Raw genomic sequence first — 17,915 nt, 5'->3', positions numbered from 1 at the left:
CTCTGTGTGTGTGCTGTCACGTTCGTGTCTGTAGGCATGCATGTATGAGTTCTTGGGCTTGGTTCTGTGTGTTGACTCCCTTTTCTTGTCTTCCTTATCTCTCTTGTTCTTTTTCATATAGTGGTTGCCTGAAACATTCATTTCTTACAGTGAAAAGAGACCGTACTAGAGAGCAAGTCCATCTTCCAGTTAGACCTTACCACTCATCACATTGTGGCATCCCACTGGACAAAAGTAGCCATATGGCTTAATCCAGAATTAAGGGGTAGAGAAGTCATTTGTGTTCATCTGGAGGCATCACCAGCACCGTGAGATCAGGGACCCACAGAACCAGGAGGAGGGAAGTCAGTGATAGCAGCCAACACTCCACTCATCCCCATAACTTATCCCTTACATCATTATCCCAAAAGCTTGGCTGTAGCTGTAATCACTGGGAAGTTACAGAGAGTACTGACGCCTTGGTTTCACCTCCAGGAAATTGGGTTTAATTGACTTAGGGTATAGCCTAGACAGAGGCATAGGAAAAGCTCCCCAGGCAATCTGTTGAACAGCTGCCTGTCAAGTCTGAGAATTATTACTGTGCATCCAAAGGGTATCAAGGAGCCTAGGTTGGCCATGATATGGCTGTATAGCCAAGGATGATCTTGAACTCCTGATTCTGCAGCCTCTACTTCAGAAGCTCTGAGATTTTTAGTGTATACCACCATGCCTGGTTTATGCATTGCTGGCAATGGAACTCAGGGCTTTGTGCAGGCTAAACAAGCACTCTGGCAACTGAGCTGTGTCCTCAGCCTCTCAAATGCTATTGATTAAACAAACATAACTTTGAGCACTGCTTTGGGGAGGACACGTTCCCCCATTCATTTTCAGAGTTCCTTCTCTTCTAAGACCCAGGATAATGAAAGCACATTACTAAGTCAGATGTAATTTCATTTCTCTCTGGGGAGCAGCTTCAGGTCAGATTCATGAAAAATATCATTAGGCATTTTCTTAGTGATGAATTTTAATGAATGCTGGTGACTGTTTGTTTCTTATCTGTTGCCAAAGTGAAGACGCCAGTGTGCTGCTTATGCTTCCACCTCTCCATTTCTGGAGAAGCTGTGTGTACTGGAGACCCTTACTACAGCATCTGGAGAAGCTGTGTCTGGTGGAGACTCCTACTTCAGCATCTGGAGGTCGGGTCTGTGCTCTGCAGTCAGCACCCAATCAGTCAGCTGAGTGATTTCCCCAAGTCCTCTGAATCCCCTTTAACTGCTTTAAGAGTACTTGGTGCTACAGAAGACTTGGGCTGAGGCTATAACACACTTGGGTGCTTGCCTGACAGGCACAAAGCCCTGGGCTTGATTCCCTGAACTGTATAAACAGTTGTGGTGGCACGTACCTATAATCCCAGTATTCAGGACGTGAAGATGGGAGGGTCAGACATTCAAGGACATCTTTGGCCACAGAGTGTGTTCCAGGCCCACCTGGGATACATGAGACCCTATATCAAAACCAAAAGAAAGAAACAAAGAGACAGTGTTGATGAGTGCTGTGTTAAAAAAGAGTGGATTTAGTAGTCTCAATTTCACGCTTTATAGACCTATGAACTTTGGTGATGGTGTCTTCCTTTTCCCTCCCTCCTTCCCTCCCTCCTTCCCTCCATCCTTCCCTCCCTCCCTCCTTCCCTCCATCCTTCCCTCCCTCCCTCCTTCCCTCCATCCTTCCCTCCCTCCCTCCTTCTCTCCATCCCTCCCTTCTTCCTTCTCTCCTTCCCTCCTTCCCTACCCTCCTTCTCCTTCTGTCCTTCCCTCGCCCCAGTGCCTTCTGGAATTCTATGTACTGTGCATACATGGAATTATATGAGTATTATGAAGGTTCATTCAACTATTTTTGAGGACCCTATAAAGATTTCTTCCCAGGAAATTGTTTTCTGCTGTCTGTTTGGTAAATTGCTCTCATGGCAGAGCCAAAACAGGACCTTGAGCATCCTTTGGAGCCAGGCTTCCTCCCACGGGCTGTCTGCCACTTCCAGACCCCAGCCAAGCTGCTGTTTGAAGGTCTCCTCCCTTATCCCACCTTTACTTTCCTGTCACAACTTTCAGTTGGGAATCTTTGTACGAGGTCTGTGTTTGATCCCCTAAACCACTGCATTGCACCCTATTTCCTAGTGGCTTATCTCTGTGAAGAAAACTCTTTGCTTTTTCCCATTTATCGATGTATTTATTTGTGAGCATCTGAGAGATGCTCACACTATGGCATGCCTATGTCCCTCAGAGGGCAACTTGTGGGGATCTCTTCTCTCCTTCTACCATGAGGGCCCTGAGGATCAAACTAAGGTTATTGGGCTTCATAAGAAGCACCTTTACCTGCTGAGCCTTCTCACTGGCTGGGAAAAAGAATACCCTAAGGAAGTGATTCTGCCTTGGAAAACAGGTTCTTTGAGAGATGCTCTAGACATGAGAGATGCTCTAGACACATGGCGGCATCCGCAGTTTCCCCGCATGCTGTCTGGTTCATAGAAAAGCTCATTCATTGGAAAAAAAGGAAGATAAATCTTCAGTTTGCATATTATTTCTCTTCTCAATTGGCGGCTGGCTGTCAGGATGTGTGAGATTCTGAATAACCAATCAAATCATTAATTTTTGGATGAAATTCCAGGATGGGTGGCTAATTAGCAATGTCTAATTAGCAATGCATATGCTGATTTGGGGGAAGGGAGCTGCCTGTAGAGCCAAAAAAATGTTGCTGTCTAGGAAGAGAGGGGAAAGCATCTGTCCCCTCCATGAGTCACCCAGAACATACTGGATGTACCACGAAGTCAGTAACTTTCAGCTTGACGCCTATTTCACATCCAAAAGTTAGAGCCACAAATATTTTCTTCCTTGGGACATGTTGTCACAATAAAGAGAAGAAAGCCTTGGATCTACGCAGCTGTCGCCATTCATGTTATTCTGTTATGATGACATGACCAAAAAGGGTGCACTGATGGGTTCTTATTCACAAGCAGCTTGTTACGTGGGAGTGGGATGGGCTGGGAGTAGGAGTTGGGGTAGGAGTAGGGGACAAAGGTGGGGATCATAGAACTGACAGCAAGGCGCTGTATGACTTTGGAGAAGTCCCTGAACATCTCCGGTTTCATCTCCACATTCCTGCCTCCACCCTGTACCTGCCCTGCTGTGAGGTAGATTCAGTGATTCGCCAGCCCCCTTTGCCATTCAAGTTAATTTCCTAATGTAAGTGTAGTTGCACTGGAGGGCTAGCTCAGCCAGTAAAGTGCTTGCTGTGCAAACACCAAGACCTGACCCACAGAAAACAACCCAGGAGAAGGCTGGGGAGTTTCTATTGTGTAAAAGCAGTGCCTTATTAATAGCTCAGCACCTACCTGTCTGAACACCCAGGAGGCGATGAATAACAAGAAGTCTAATACTTACTCCACACTCAGCACCTTTTAAACACCTTATTAGGTGTTTTGACTTGCTGCTCACTATGACATCACGAGCTGGTGCAGTGAGTAGCCCAGCTTAGTGGATAGAGCGAAGCGAAGCGTAGAGGCAAGAGGAAGGAGGAAAGGCTTAAACCACGTCTATGAGCCACGCAAGTTCAGCTTTATCACATTGCAACAGGAAGCTGTCATTCAAGCTTGACAACCATGCTAATGAGTTACAAAAACATCACGGAGACATCTCAGAGATGAGGGCTCTAAGCTCATAAAGTTTCTGTGTATTGCATAGAGCTGGGGATGGGGGAGGCTGTAGCTATGAAACTAAAAAAGAAGCTGGAGAAGGAGGAGAGAGGTGCTGAAGAACAGGGAGGGAGCAACCGGACACAGAAGGTAAAAAGACAACAGGGAAAGTAGGAACATGGAGGGTGGGGTGGAAAAGTACAAGGTGGGGGTGGGTGGGCAGGAGGAAGGGAAAAATCAGGGAGAAGAATCAATAGTAAAAACAAATTTGGAGTGTGTGGGTGCAGAGACAGATCAATGGTTAGTAGGGCTTGTTGTTTTGCAGAGGGCTGGGGTTTGGTGGTCAAATGGCTTATAACTACATGGAACTCCAGCCTCAGGGGATCTGACTGCTTCCGCTGGTCTCCATAGGTCCCTACACGCACCTGAGGATACTCAAACACAGACACACAATAGGTATATACATATACATAACTTTTATTCTAGTTTTGTTTGAAAATTTCTTCAATGAAATCCATCACAGAATACTCTAATTAAAGTGTGTGTGTGTGTGTGTGTGTGTGTGTGTGTGTGTGTGAGAGAGAGAGAGAGAGAGAGAGAGAGAGATCCTCATGACATTTAAGTAACTTCACAGTGTCTGTGTGAGGCTACAATTAAAGCTGTTCTTGGCCATATGTGACCATGTTCAGATATACCTGGTAATGCAATGAACTAAAATCATAATTTTGGACACAGTGGCTGCTAATTGCTTACATAATAAAGTAATAAATAACAGGAAGCAAGACCTTACCATTAGGAAGAATAATACTGAAATATATAGATGAAGTGGGACAGATCAAGGTGGGATACATTATGGCTTAAATCCCTAGAAATACAGTCTAGGAGGGGCCCTTATAGTATTCAGAATCCTAGCAGAGCAGGGGCAGGCAGCACAGGAAGGCTCCTGAGCCAGGAAGTTCCTTAGAGAAGTGATGATCACCCAGAGGAAAGGCTTGCATCCCAGGGCTATGCTTACTATAAATCCCTCATTGCCCTTGGATTATCCTCCACTGACACAGCAGCCCGAAGGAGAAGGGAGGAGAAGAGAAAAGCAAGAAGATGCCTCACTGTCCCCATTTCCTACCATCAGCTGTCCATACATTGTGGTGAGAATTCTGGGAGCGCATTCTTCAATCGAAAGAAGATTCTCTGCAGATGTGCGTTGTCTGCAGAAGCCACCAGGGTACCATTTGGCAAATGGCTGCTGCAAAACGGTAGATGGTACCCTGGTGGCCTCCTAGACTGATTGGATCCCTAAAAGTGTTTAATTTATCTCTGGGGGAAATTTACACCCTGGGAAAATCTGGTTAAATATATAAATGAATCTTCTAACCAGCCAAGATGGAGGATATAATGAGGTCATAAAGCCAGAAGGCACTTCCCAAGAGCAACAGGCGTGTCTCCCTCCAGACACAACCTCACTGCAGTCTCCCACAGGGTTCCTTGGCTGCTTTTAGGAGGCCTTCAGGAAGAAGGTTCCAGAATGGCATGTTACCCTTTAACCTTGAAACTCCTTTTCTCATCTGGCTGAGATCCCTGCAGCAGGAACTGGAGACTCATCTCAACCCTCTCAGTTCCCAGTGGGATGGCGGACATTTGAATAGCAGCTTCCTGTGAGTCAGAGTTTTCTCAGGCTGGGTGGCAGTCCTGAAGGTTACCCAGGATCCAGAGCTTTGGGGTTTAAGCACACTTTAAGAACCTTCCTTGTCTCGCCTCTGAGGCAAATAGTGCCCCGCCCCTTCCCAGTCACCCCACTGTATACTTTCTATAGAATGTCCGTCAGGATAGATGAAGGTATGTGCATTGTGGTAGCAACCATCTTGCTGTGAGAATAAGAGGCTCTCACAGTAGAGGCCACATCAGCCACAATGTCCACTGTGGGTCAGCAGGGGTTCTGCCCTTCAGTCACTCCTAGTCACTACAGGCTACCACAACAGATGGAGAGCATGTGTGGGCTCTTGCAGCTTCTCCTTGGAGGTGACCCTTGTCACTTCTATCAGCATTGACTGTGCTGAAGTTGAGTCACAGGAGCATGTCTGACTCAAGGGAACAGGAAGGACAGTTATAACATGTCCTTGGATGCACAGACAATGTTTCTTGTTCACATGTCGGGACAGCAACACTAACAAAAAGTCACAATGGATATCCTTGCAAGGATTTCTTTTTTTTTTTTTTTTTTTTTTGGTTCTTTTTTTGGAGCCGGGGACCAAACCCAGGGCCTTGTGCTTGCTAGGCAAGCGCTCTACCACTGAGCTAAATCCCCAACCCCATGCAAGGATTTCTTTAAGAGAGGTTCCTCATCACATTCCCAAGAGTACATGGAGCGACAACCACTGATGTGTGTGCACCAGTGTGCGTGTGTGCATGTGTACGTGCATGCACAAGCATGCGTGTTACAAAACTGAAGATAGACCCACATGTCCCCCCTTTTGCTAGTACAATATTTTGGATCCATGTCCTTTAAAAAAGATCCACGCTGTCATAATGACAAATTTAAAGGCAAAAGAAGGAAATTGGGGTTTCCATTCAGGTAGCCTTGTTCTTATTGTTTATCATGTGAGATCATCTATCCCACAATAGAGGGACAAAGAAAAAAATAGCAATTGCAATTGGTCTTGAGACTAATGAACTTAAAAGCCCATGAAGGACATAGTCAAGTTAATAAATACACTTATTATTAAACATGGCATAATGGCCAAGTACACAGGCTTCAGAGTAAGGAATATACAGAATATCTGAATTTGTATCATCCACATGGCTCATTTGTAGTCATAGTGGATTCCAACACAGAGCATGAGAGAACCAGAGCAAACAACCCACGGGGAGCATTGCACTGGGTACCTCTCAGTGTGTCAAAACACCTGACAGAAGCAAGATGAGGGAGGAAGGGGTTACACTGGATCATGATTCAGGAGTTACAGTCCATCATGGCGGAGAGGACATGGCAGTAGGCAACCCTTCCACTGGCAGCAGAAGTTTCTGACAGAGCTTGCTCACTACTCAGTCCCTACTCACCTCACAGCTTGTACTGGGAGGTGTTCTGGTTTTCTCTCTGAAGGCCTGTCCTCAATGATCCACTTCCCCAAGTCAGGCCTCACCTAAAAATCCCACAACCCTTAAAAGCAATGCTGCCTGCTTCTGAACCAAGGGTTCAAGCACAAGAGCCCGTCGGGACATTTTTTATGAGATTCCAATGAACATTTGTGGCACATATTCAGTGTCCTGTTCAAGGAACACCGTCTTATAACAGGTATCCTGGAAAACTCTGAACAGTTTCCAGAGGAAAGGGCTCTTGGTTATGTTTGAGAAGGCAAATAAGACTTAGATAAGGAAAGAAGAAAGAGATCTTCTCTTTGGGAAAAGTTACAGACAGACAGATAGACAAAAACCCAATGAACGAACCAACAATCAAAGCAGAGCATCCTGGGTGATCTCCCAACCTTGCTACTTGGAAGTGGTGTGACTCAGTGTGAATAATGCCACCTCTCCCAGTCTCCATTTTCCAACCCATCCATCAGTGACCTTTCACAATGTCACTCTAAGCCAGGTTGGATCGATGGGGTAACAATGAAGGACAGTTTGTCCTGCTGGGAAGGCTCCCTGTGTACTCTACAGTACCACCCATGTCACCTGTGTCCCAGTTTCATAAGCTCAGAGCATCCACTCCCATTCTCCACATTGTGAGTTGAAGAGGAAAGCAGATTCATAGGCTAGGACTGGGGACATGGAAGGCAATGGCACATTTGTCTTGAGTCTTAAGTGCTAGGCTCCTTGGTCACAAAGGAAGGTAATTGATTTATCGTCCTCACTAACGTTAAGAGGCTGTAGTTTGTGCCAGATGAAAATTAAATAATTAGCAAGGAATATTCACTTCTAGCATCCCCGGCCAACTGCCTTTTTCTCTATAAAGATGGGCCCCGGGGGAATGGCGAGGATGTAACTGCAATTAAATAAGGGTATAAACTTTGCAGAGAGCTGTCAGGGCAGCGCCAGAGCTTGGCTGGGATCTATTCAAGAGCACCCACCGCTCATGGTGTGCTCCAAGGAAAAAACGGTATCTAAGTGCTGGGCATCCCTCAGGTGCAGTCGTTCTTAAGTCACGAGGGGCCAAAGAAAAGAGTTCCTTCCAAAATGCTGTCTGCAAGGGCAACTGCTACAGAAAGGAGTGTGTTGGTTTTCTTAGGGAGCCAAAGTCATAGATAGGCCAGAATCCAAAAGACATGGTAAAGAATGTGTGGACAATGGATTATCCAGCTATTGAGAAGTCTCGGCAGTAAAGGTGCTTGCCGACAGGCCTGATGACCTGAGTTCAATCCTGGGTCTCGTGTGCTGGAAGAAGAGAACTGACTCCTGTTAAGCTGTCCTCTGACCTCCATATGCACTCTGTTACACACCCATGCATAAAGGAAATATATACAAAAAATATTTTTAAAGAACAAGTTAGCTAAGATTTCAGAGGTACCACTATCAGGCCTGAACATGGAAATATATCCCTTGTACACATATTTATTGAAAGTTTACCTTGTTCTAGGCCCAGGGTCAAAGTCCTGTGGCTCTAACACTGAATAAAACATAAGTTTTCCTTGTGTTATACTCCTCTGTATAATTGAGACTAGACTCAGCTTTAAATAACAGGCATTCAAATTTCAAAAGGAAAACCACATCTTACTCTAGTTAAAAGGTAATTCTGTTCCTTCAGTTGTCAGTTTCATGAGAAGATAAGTCTGCTTCTTGGATTTTCCATTTCATGTAGTTAGAGACCAGGCTACAAGTGCTCCATTGATCTGGTCTCTTTAACATGGTGCCTTACATTTCACTTCTCTGGCTCCCACATCACAGTCATATCCTGTTGAGGCACAAGAAGTGAAAGTAACCTACGTTTCTCCTTAAAGATCACTCCACGTGGTCCAGATGCTTCCTAGCCCCAAGGGCTGTCAAGTATTTATTTAGAGTGGTCATGGAACAAACCAAGAATTTAGCCCTCTGTTTCTAAGAAGGAAGGTAGGAACTGATACAGGTAGATAATTAATTGTTATAGATTAAAAAGCTGACATTGCCATCTCATTTATAACCAAGTCTCTAAAGTAGACATTCTCCTACCATAAGAAGACAGCCTTGGACATGCACGCCTTAAATGGGAAGTTTGTCTTGATTGCATCTCTTCCGATTCATAACAGCTAAAAGTCCAATATAAAAATCAGGTCAGGAGACGGTCAACGAAAGAGTAGTGGAAGGGCTGGAGCGGTGGCTTGGTGCTTAAAGGCACTTGCAGGTCTCATAGAAGACGCAGAGGTCATTTTCCACCATCAACATGGAGGCTCAAAACAGCCTCTAACTCCAGTTCCAGGGGATCCAAAATATTCTTCTGGCTTTCTTGGATACTTGTTTGTACATGGTGTGCACCCACCCATGTAGGCTTTCCCCTCCTTCCTTTGTACCTTCAAGGATTTTCCTCTGGGAGATAACAATTGTTTAACCCCTTGGAAGAAAAAAAAACCTAATATTTATCTCATGCTATGTATAGAAATGCATCACATACAGCTCAAAAATAAAATACAAGAAACCATGGGTGTTTTCTGTAATTAAATTTAAGATTTTACATATGTAATCTAGTGGTAGAGAATGTCACAATAATGCTACAATCTAGTGGCAGACAGCACACAATACACATAAATAAAGACAATGACAACACAGCCAGGGATCCCAATTAGGAAATATGCTAAATATATATACATGCATATGTCTATAGACAATACAAGTGTAGAATTATCCTTAATGGAAGAAAAAAGATAAATACTCCACATGAGAAATGACTGAGGCAATTCTCATATTTACATTTAATTTAATTTAAATTTAATTTAATTCAGACAGCCAGAACAAAAAGGGGAAAAATGCAATAAAAATGGGGACTGCTTTGCCTACCATCCCACTGGATAGGCCCGTGGTTTAGAGTGTACACGAGACATAGGTGGTGGTGGATTTTGAATGTGAAATATCCCCCGAAGGCTTTTGTATTTGGACACTTGGTCTGGTACTGGGGCCATTATTTGGTAAGGTTGTGGAACATTTAGGTGGTGAAGCTTTCATGAGGAAAGTGAGTCACAAGAGCAGGGCATGAGATATTTATAGCCCCGCAATATTTCCTTTTATTTAGCTCCGCCTCTTGTGTGATGACACAATGTGACCAGATGCCAGCTGCTTCTGCCACCGTGTCTTCCAGCCATGGTGGCCTCTATCTCTCTGGACCTGTAAACCAAAAGAAACCCTTTCTTTCTTAAGTTGCTTTTGTCAGTACTCACTCCCTCCTCCCGTGTGTGTGTGTGTGTGTGTGTGTGTGTGTGTGTGTGTGTGTGTGTGTGTTGGAAGAGGCATGGAGTAATCATTCCTTAAGAGCTATCCACCATGGTTTTTGAGGGTTTTTCATTGGCCCAAGACTCTTAAGTAGGCTTGGTTGGCTACAGTGGACTTCAAGAAGCCCAAAGACATGTGAGAACTATAGCTCATTCCACAGGTAGGGGACAGATTGCAGAAAAGTTGGGTGACAACTCAGAGAAGCATTTCAGAGACACAGGTGCAAGAGGTGTCGCTATAAACCAGTTAGGTGTGCTAGCCGGTCAAAGCTAAGCACTATGATTGTACATCACAGTGGGGCTGTGAATCTGTGAACAACGGCACTAACTCTTGTGCCTGGTGTTTTCCAGGTCTTCATGGCTTTGGAAAAAATAATTACGGCAATGCTTTCTATACATGTTTAAAATGTGAGCATAATTGGGATTTTTCTGGACATCTAGTTACAATGTTAGTGGTCAATATCATTCCTGCATCTTGGTTAGGCAATGCTAAACTTGTATTATTCTATTCTGGGTGACTTAATCATTTTTCCAAGCTTTGTTTTGTGTATAAATGTTTTGCTTGCATGTGTGTCTATAAACCACAGATGTGCCTGGTACCCAAGGAGGCCAGAGGAAAGTGTTGAATCTTCTGGTACTGGACTTAGAGATGGTTGTGAGTTGCCATATGGGTGCTGGGAATTGAACCCAGGTCTTCTGAAAGAGAACAAGTTTCCTAAATCACTGGGCTATTTCTCCAGTCTTTTTACTAAAAATTAAGATAATCAGTTTAGTTAGTATTGATTTAAAAGGATTAGTTCTTGCAGTGTCCCTTATAGCCTGACCTTGAACTTGCAATATTGCTGAAGATGACCTTGAATTTCTGATCCTCCTGCCTGTACCACCTGAATGCTGGGGTTATAACTGCATACCACCAACCCTGTATGCAGTGCTGGGGCCAGAACTCTGGGCCTTTTGCATGCCAAGCAAACACATCTCTAGTTCTAGTACAAATATGTCAGTATCTCCCATATAATATTTTTGTTTATGAGAGCTTCATGGACTGTTGTAGTCACAGGAAAATGAAAAGACTCCAAAGTCACTGACAGTCAAATACCAACATTGATGGGATGGCTCAAATCAAAATAATCAAACAATAAAGGTCAAACACGAATAGGGAGATACCCAGAGTGAACACAAATGGGGAATTTATGCTCTAAGGCATGTGTATGGACAATTGAGGCCTTCACATCCAGACAAAAGAAAAAAAGGGGTAGGGCGGTGAAGGCATGTCTGAAAAGGAGATTTGATTGAGTCAGTTGGCCATTCCCATGTTCTAGGTATTTTGTTTGATAGAAAACTGCCACAGAGCAGGGTGGGATATCACCGTCTACAAGAGGAATGCACTTCTGTAACTACAGCAGCAGCCCTAGCAAACACACGGTCCTCATAATAAGCACAGAAATCAGTCACGTGTTCCAGCATGGAATTGATGAATGTTACTGTGGAAGGCAAAGGGGAGCCCAAGGTCCTGAGGTATCTTCCACAGTCGTGTTCTCTACAGTTAGAAATGGGGAAATGTCAGTCTTGAGACACTCATAGATGGTCCTCGGTGACACACACAGCAGAGTAGGAAGACAAGCTATTGGTGAGATAAGACAGGTAGGCAGGGTGTAGGCATGCACAGTAGAAAACAACACTGTACTCATTCGAACATGGTTTCTCACTGAGCTGGGAGCAAGCTAGCTGCAGCAGACCCAGCCACATCACCTCCACCTAACATAGCATGAGGTTGATTGGCTCCTGAGAGGCAATGTGGAGCTTTGTGTGTTGGTGCTGAGGATTCCAATTCGGGTCTTCAGACCTACAAAGCAAGTGCTTTACACCCTAAGCCCAGTCCCACGATTTCCTTTCTTTCTTAGATTGGTCTGTTGCTGCTGTTATACATTAAACAAATGCCAGCCGAACCCACCGAGGGGCTTCTAAGCAGAGTGCAAAACCTCAACCCTTCAACATATTATAGGAAACGTAACAGAATAGGTTTGTAAGCTAAGCTGGTTGAAATCTTTTAAAGCTATAGTTTGTGGGGTTGGGATGGGGTTCCATAGAAAACTTTCTTACCATGCATGAACTCCTGGATTTGAGCCCAGCAAAACAGAAATTGGGTGTGGTGGTAGCATGTGGAAGGTAGAGGCGGGAAAATCAGAAGCTCAAAGTCATCTTTGGAAATACAATGAGTTCAAGTCCAGCCTGGACTATATGAGGAGAGACAGAGAGAGACAGAGACAGAGACAGAGACAGAGACAGAGACAGAGACAGACAGACAGACAGACAGACACACACACACACATACACACACACACACACACACACGGCTGGAGAGAGGGAGAGAGATCAAGAAAACAGTATTTATGATAAACCTAAAACAAGCTGTAGGTGGGTCAGAATTTACCTAATTGGTAATCTGTGCTCAACTATAGACACTTTTGAGAACTTGAACTTGAACTGACATAAACTAGGAAAAAAATATTCCTAATACTGATCATAAAACCAGAATTCTTGAAATACTGTAGTTTCCTAGAAGCCAAAAGTAAAAGGACACATTATTTAGATCCTGAACATAAGTTCTGTGTCATCAAAGCACAATGTATTTCCATTTTTATAAATTTTTTAAAGTATATGCATATGTGTAGGTACACATGAATGTGGGTGTCTGTGAGGCAAGCAGAGGGCCTCAGATGCCCCTAGAGCCTGACTTATAGCCAGGATCTGAACTCAGGTTTTTTGTAAGAGTACAAACCCTTAATCACTGAGCCATCTTTCTAGCACTCACTGAATTTCTTTCTTAAACTGACATCAAATGCCAACCGGAATGTAGGGAACATAAGATGTCAATGTATTGCTAATGGCCTGTAAAGGCCTTTGATCAACTTACAAAAAGATTCAGCAATTTCTTTAAAAACAATAAACAAATCCTGGCCTGATGACCTGGAACATCTATGTGTAGATACTTCCTGAAGAAAAATGAAAGCTCATATCTACAGAAAGGTTTCTGCAAGAATGGCAGTGGAAATCTACAACTTACCAAATCGTAGAGTGTGAGTGACCTTGATGGGCACCCAGACCCAACTGGTACATCTACAGTGCAAACATATACACCTAAGGCCCAGGGGACATTGCAAAAGAGAGGTCAGAAGACCAGGATGCCATCTTTGAGAAAATGCCCTTTAGCTATGACATGGAAGCCATACCCATGAAACCTTAACAATGTGGTTGCCTAAACTAGACCTGCACAGTGATCCCACCAGTAGACCTTCCAGTGTGGATGAGGAAACCTCACGAGGGCTCCATGTCTTGAGAAACAGCTACAAGCAATTAATAGCTGCCAAGAGAGGGAGACTCAGTTTTCTTCGGAGATACCGAGTCCCAAGAGCTCAGCCCCAGTCATGTACACAGAAGAGGAGCATTAAGTGAACTCACTAGCCATATATGTGTGACAATTAATAAGAAAAGATGATGAGAAGGACTGGGGAATCATGGGAGGATTTTGGAGCTGGAGGAGTGGAAATGATGTAAATACAGTATGCATATATGAAGTTCTCAAAAAAAAATTAGATTAAGAAATCTGGCAAACCCCGCCATTTAATTGCACACACACAAGAATGAGAACCACATAGAAGGACTCCCTGAACTCACATGTAATGGAGCAAAATCAGGAATCCATTTGCTGCAAGTCCCCTGAGCTGAAATATTCAACCTTCTGGATTTTTAATGCAATTTGTTCTCGGACTTGGCCTGTCTGAGGGAGGAAAGTAGTTCTTAGTAGGAGGAATCTCCTTGTAAAGTCTATGACCACCTTCAATCCAGGACCATTTGTGAGGACTACCAAACACTCGCTCCGTCTGACAACCTGGTACTGTAAATTTGGATTTTCTACATAAGGACTACAAGGAGTAAAGAGAAAAATTGACTAGGGATAGAGCACAGCCCGTGGCTCAAGTTATCTGTCAGATTGTAATACAGTCTTAGGCAAGGTTCCCTGGAAAATAGAGCCAGGGGCAAAGGATTATCTGTTAACACCTTAGTGGGAAGTGTAATCCCGTGGAATTAAGAGTGAGGGAAATGGGGAATTGATTAAGGGAAGGAGCAAGATCAAATACAAGGAAGGGCATTACCGAGATGCCCAAACCGCATACCAAATACCGCCCATTTGCTCCTTCTTCAGACCGATCAGAGCAGACAGTGTACCATGGCTTCGGGATAACCTCTGGGAGCGGGATGGGCAGGGCAAGGGTATGAAATTGGGAGTAAGGCAACAGTTTCATCTTGCATGGTCTTGGCCATCCCCTGATAGGTGAATTCCTTTCTCTATGTATCACCTAGACCTTCCAAGGCAGAGTTGGGAAAGACTTAATGTTTCAGTCTAAATGTTAGCTTTTTATTACAATTTTAAAGCCCAAACTAATCATCTTCAGCTATGAAGAGCAGGCCTTCAGTATTATTTTGTGGTCTAAACTCAGGAGTGGAGCTCCTTCATGCTCAAATTCCCTGGGGTTCCATAAGGAAAATCTCTAAATTCATACGGCTTAATGTGCAGAGGGTACCACAGGACCTTAGTTATGTGCTTTTCACGACTGTTCCAAAGGGAACAGAGACAGTGGTAGGACCTGTGGCACTGAGAAAGAGCAGGCCATGTTACCGACACCCAATCATGGGAACACTGGGGCTCATAGCAGATGAGTCAAGTAGGGAATTTACATTTACTTATCTAGAGTGCCGGTCACTGTTTGGTTTTCCCTACTTGATAAAGGATATATTTTTTGACTTTCTCAAAATCTCAGCTAACATTTCTTCTATCCATGTCTTCTGACTTTCCTTCTGAAACGTATTTCTTGAAACATGCAATACAAACACACATATGTACACACACAGATACACACATGCCCAGGTGTACACAGGCACGCACACACACATACACACAAACACATGTCATATTCATCTGTTCACTTCCTTTTTTTACAGCCCTCCTCAGTATTCTCTCCCTGGTCATTAACTCTGAGTTCATCTTCTTCTTCTGTCTGATGTTTTTATTTTCAAAGTTCCCTTCACAGTGCTCTGTTGCTTCTTCACTGTTCTTATGGTCACTGCCAGTCTTCTATCTCTTCGGACAGCTTAAACACATTAATCCAGATGTCTGCAGAATCCTTTACTCTTTCTACTAAACTCTTTTGCATGGGAAGAACCTTTCATGCTGCAGTTTTTCTCATGAATTTTGACGTGTTGCCTGCGAAGTGTGAGGGTTTTGTTACACTTTGTTTATTTGGTTGGTTGGTTTTTACTTAATCTATGGAGGTTTAGTGGGACCTTTATTGGAGTTCCACAGTGGGATACCTAATCCTCAGGTAAGTTTCATAACAGTTACCCTGAGGGCTTATCCCACAAAAAACTTTGAGGTGTGTGTGTGTGTGTGTGTGTGTGTGTGTGTGTGTGTGTGTGTGGTTGGTTTAAGTTTCCTTTAAGTTGAGGGTAGAATTCCTTATCTGTGATCCCAACCTTTGAGCTGTGGATACTGAAGGATTGGAGTTGATGGCCAGCCTGGTCTATCTGATATCCTATCTCATAAAACAAAAGTATATTAGAATTTTTTCCTTTAAAGAATAGTTGTCCATGTCATTTGTTTTTAACTGATTGAAGTTTCTCTTGTTAGACAGTTTTGTCTCCTACTTCCATACATGTTCAATGGGAATAACTACAGTGCAAGTGGTAATCTCTGTTGTCAACTTGACTGAATCTGGAGTGAACTAAAATTGAAGCAGCTGGGAAACATGTGGGGATTTTCCTTGGTTATTCCAGGTGGAAGACCCACCCGAAGTCCGGATCATCTGAAGTCAGATGATGCACTCTGGGCCCCATTGCTTGTGTCAGCCCACGAGAAAGGCCCTGTCTGTCTGCCTTAGTCTGTCTGCCTTCACATTCACTGGCAAGCATCTCTCCTCAGCCATTCCTCTATTCCTTTGATGGAGTTAAAACCTACTTCTTCAAGATTCCAAAAGGCATTGAAAACTGCCATCTCTCTGGGACTTCCCTGAGACTCCATCACCAGATTAGGACTGCTGAGTAATCCGGTCTTCCGGATTGAACAACTGAGGGATCCTTGGCCCTTCCAATAGGAGACAGTCAGTGCTGGACTACTCAGATCACAGACTGTAAGCCACTCTAAGATAGCCTCTGTATCTATACCTATATCTATATCTGTATCTCTATCATCTATCTATCTATCTATCTATCTATCTATCTATCTATCTATCTATATCTGTCTCTCTGTCTCTCTCTATATATATATTCTTAAATATAATCATGTATATTAAATCATGTATATAATATATATATATATATAGAGAGAGAGAGAGAGAGAAAGAGAGACAGACAGACAGACAGAGACAGAGGCAGAGAGAGGGAGACAGACAGACAGAGACAGAAAAACACTTTGGACTTTTAAACTGTGTTAAGACTGAAAGATATGGGGACCTTTGAAGTTATACCAAGTACATTTTGCATTATGATATGGCCATAAGCCAAAGAGTGAAGAGTGCTGGTTTGAATGAGAATGGTTCCTATAAGCTCATGTATTTGAAGGCCTGGTCCCTAGTTGGTGGAACCATTTTGGTCAGGAGGAGGAGGAGGCGTGACCTTGTTGGAGGGGGTGAGACATGCCAAGCTCAGTCTAGTTCTTTGCTTGTCCCTGGTGGGTCAGATGCAAGCTCTCAGCTGCTACTCCAGGGCCATTGCTGCCTGCCTGTGCTGCGTTCCCTGCCACCATGGTCATGGACACACACTCAGAAAGCGTAAACAAGACCCCTACTCGCTGTTTTCTTTTCTAAGCTGTCTTAGTCAGGTGTCTTTTCACAACAGTGGAACAGTGGTTAAGACACACAGCAAGCTCCTCAGAGGAGTGTTGTGGAGATTAAATGAGAGCTTCCATGCCAAACATGTCTGCATATCCACCATCCAGTGAACAGATAAAAAGATAGCCTTGCAAGGGGCTGGTGATGAATATTTCCAGGGCTTGACTGTTGATGTAAGAATTGAAGAGGACCTCATCATGAGTTGAAGGGTGACAGCAAGCATCAATGCTCTGATAAAGTAAGAAGGGATTATGGAGTGTGATAGAGGGGAGGGAAGGAAGGAGTCGCAGGAAGTAGTATGCAGGTTACAGATGGGTGAAAGCGATATAATCTAAATTTTAAGAGGGAATTCGAAATGTGATAGGGAATGTTAAAAGGTCACAGTAAAGGCTCAGATCTTTTATACTGCCTCAGAAACCCAAAAGGATACAACATAATATCTCAGTAATTAGAAGTAAGATATGGCAGAATTGAGACCAAATAGTATATTCATATATCTAAAGCTGAACAGGTATATCTTACCCATTAAAGGAAAAATGTTTTTAAATTTATGTTTATTGTAAAATCAACTGCATACTGTCCAAAAATATACTTTTAAAACTAAGAAATTCAACGAGATGATCCTAAAACATGACTCACTAGGTAAAAGGGGGACAATTAGAAACGAGGGATTGCAGTCTCAGTAGCAAAGTCATCTTCAAGGCAGACAGCATTAAAGAAGGTTAAGAAAGACACATCATACTGTTAAAGCCATATTCTACAGGGACAGTGTGTCGGGTTGGAATACTTTGTTCTTGCAAAATCTGCAGAAATGCAAGGAGAAAAAGAATCAGCAGCAGTAACCATTGGAGAACTCTTTCAAATAGTTCTTGGTTCCAGTGTGGGACGGGTCAAGTGGATAAAGTACAGGGAAGATACAAGAGGTCTGATGTTTCAACAGCAAAGGTCTTGTATGTGTGCATGTGCATAAATACATAT

Source organism: Rattus norvegicus, chromosome 8, assembly GCF_021556685.1.
Source record: "Rattus norvegicus strain SHRSP/BbbUtx chromosome 8, alternate assembly SHRSP_T2T, whole genome shotgun sequence".
NCBI lineage: Eukaryota > Metazoa > Chordata > Mammalia > Rodentia > Muridae > Rattus > Rattus norvegicus.
The sequence above is the reverse complement of the archived record's forward strand: the minus strand, read 5'-3'. Positions refer to the sequence as shown.